Source organism: Penaeus japonicus, unplaced genomic scaffold (assembly GCF_977035675.1).
Source record: "Penaeus japonicus unplaced genomic scaffold, GWHDUDI00000001_assembly GWHDUDI00000029, whole genome shotgun sequence".
Lineage (NCBI taxonomy): Eukaryota > Metazoa > Arthropoda > Malacostraca > Decapoda > Penaeidae > Penaeus > Penaeus japonicus.
In genome coordinates this window covers 10,135,323-10,137,822 of record NW_028234431.1, presented here as the reverse complement: position 1 = coordinate 10,137,822, position 2,500 = coordinate 10,135,323, and positions in this window count along the sequence as shown.

Genomic DNA, 2,500 nt, shown 5'->3' with positions numbered 1-2,500 from the left:
CTCCGCTGATCAGTTTGGAACTTATTTCAGTGTTTTATTTCTTTTGTGAATTTTATGCTTTTATTTAAGTGCTATAAAAGTTTTCTTTTGTGCCCTAATGTTTTGATCCATTGCATCGGAAAGCAGTGACCTTAGCTAGGGTTATGCTGTGTGGGCCCTTTGATTTAACTCTGGATAGTTTTAGGTGTGCGTACTAGCGTGACATGCCTCCCAAGAAAAGCCAGAAGGGTACGTCTCGGGACCCCACGCCCGAACGAACAAGCTCAGGTGGAGCCCTTAGTAGTGATTCGCCAGACGTCCAAGGTGCGGTTCAGGACGTGAGGCATTCTTTAACAATGTACGAGGAATTGACCGAAGCTCTTCGTGCTTTGCGGACGGAGATGAGGGAGCTTCGGGCAGAAAATCGGGAACTGAGGGCGCAGATAGGTATCCACAGACCTGGCCCTTTTGCCGGCACACAGGCACCGGCGTCTGACACCCCGACGATCATTTCGTACACGGTCCCGCTTGACAGTATCCCGCTATTTCGTGCTGAAGTGTCTGCCAACCAACCACTACGCAAGAACCAAGAGATTGAGACCTGGATTCGTGCGATCGAGAACATCGTGCGGCCCAAGACGGACGAGGCAAGGATATCTGTTGCTCGATCTCACGTGCGTGGGAACGCGGAGGCAATCGTCAACAGTCGCCACTTCGACCACATCACCGACTGGAATTCCTTCAAGGGGCGACTACGGGCCAAGTTCCGAGGAACCTGTTCCAGTGGCGACTTCTACAGACTGCTGTCTGACTACAAGATGACGCCAGACCAAGCACCCTGGGACTTCTACATGCAATTGGATGGAGTGGTATCCCAGGGGTGGAGAGATCACCCAGAGGCAATCGGTGATCCAGACGAGCTCGTCAAGCGACACTTTTTGACAGGAGTGCCTCAGTGGCTGGGTGAGCTGCTCTCCACATGTGAAAGTGCATCTGTCAGCCACCTAGTCGAGGCTGCCCAGAAAGCCTGGAATTGCCGCAATGCATACAAAAAGGATGGCGAGCAATCACGTCCTTACAGCCGTCCCTACCCTCGCCAACCTCAAGCAGCTCCCGTGGAAGCTATTGCTGGACCACCACGGACTCCGCCTCGTCAGCGAAGAGGGAAGTGGTGTCACCTCCACCAACTGCCCAGCCATGACACCAGCGAGTGCCGGGCATCACGGAACGCTGCCCCCGCACAGGGTGCCAACTTCCTTGCTGACCGTAGATGCTATAGTTGCCGACAGCTGGGACATTACGCATCACAGTGCCCCTTTCCAGGCCGCCAGCAGGGTCAAAGATACGTCCCTCCCTCTGCTGGCAATCACTACAATGGGACAGCCCCAGGATCTATGCCGCAATCAGACGTTCCAGACGGACTCAGGAGAATCGGAGTCGGGACCGACGATCTACTCCATTGAATCAGCACTAACATCAGGGCGTCCTCTTGTAGACCTGCAGATCCAGGTTCGATCATTCACTTGCTTCTTAGACACTGGGTCTGAAGTCGCCTTGATCAAACCCTCAGCTTTAGCTCTGCTAAAAGCTCGACGTGCCAATATCTCTGGCAGATACGTGAGAGGAGTGAGTGGAACCACTATTGAAGTTGAAGGAGAAGTTACCTTGAACCTTAAAGTGTCGTCTGAAATCTCGTGCTGGCATCGCGTGTCCTGTGTGACTAACATTAACTTCCCAGGTGATCTCTTATTAGGCATGGATTTTTTACGAAGGTTTGACTTTAAGATTGTCATCTTTAAGGAAACCAAGAAATCATACCTACAGCTCAATGACCACAGGACGCCCATCATCTTCACTGACGAGCCAAGCCTTAGCATTAGTGCCCTCCACACTTCACCTGGCAGAACAGCAACCTGCAGTGGGGATTACGCTGTGCATAGCAAGGATTCCGTCATTGTTCCCGCAAGGTCTGCATATTTTGTGGCTGCACGAGTACCCAAGAATTGCAACCTCAAAACGGGCATGACTACAGAACGTACCCAAGGACCTCTCTTAATGCCAGCCACGGTTGCACATGTCTCTGACCACACCTTGAGTGTCTGGGCTGTGAACAGTGACCAAAAACCACATCGAATAAGGAGTGGAGCATGCATTGCTACGATCACCGAAATTGCAGAAGTTTTTTCCACAGCAAAATCGGGAGAGGTCATCGCCCCGGACGACGCCACCCCCTTGCACCTGAACCACACTTCTGTTCCAGATGCAATGACTTATTCGCCTCCAGAAACATTCGAGGAAGATGCATTTGACCTTGATCATGGTTGCTACGACTTTGGTTACACCAGCGACGATTTCACGATCTTCCCCGAAGTGGATCTAAGCCCATCAGCTGCAGTAGCAGTCATGGATAACCTCCCTATCAACGAGGACATCAGTCAGCAATCTGCCCCAGCCTTTGAGTTTCCTCTCGACCATCTAGAGGAAGGTCAAAGATCACAAACCGAGGATTTCCTGCTTCGTT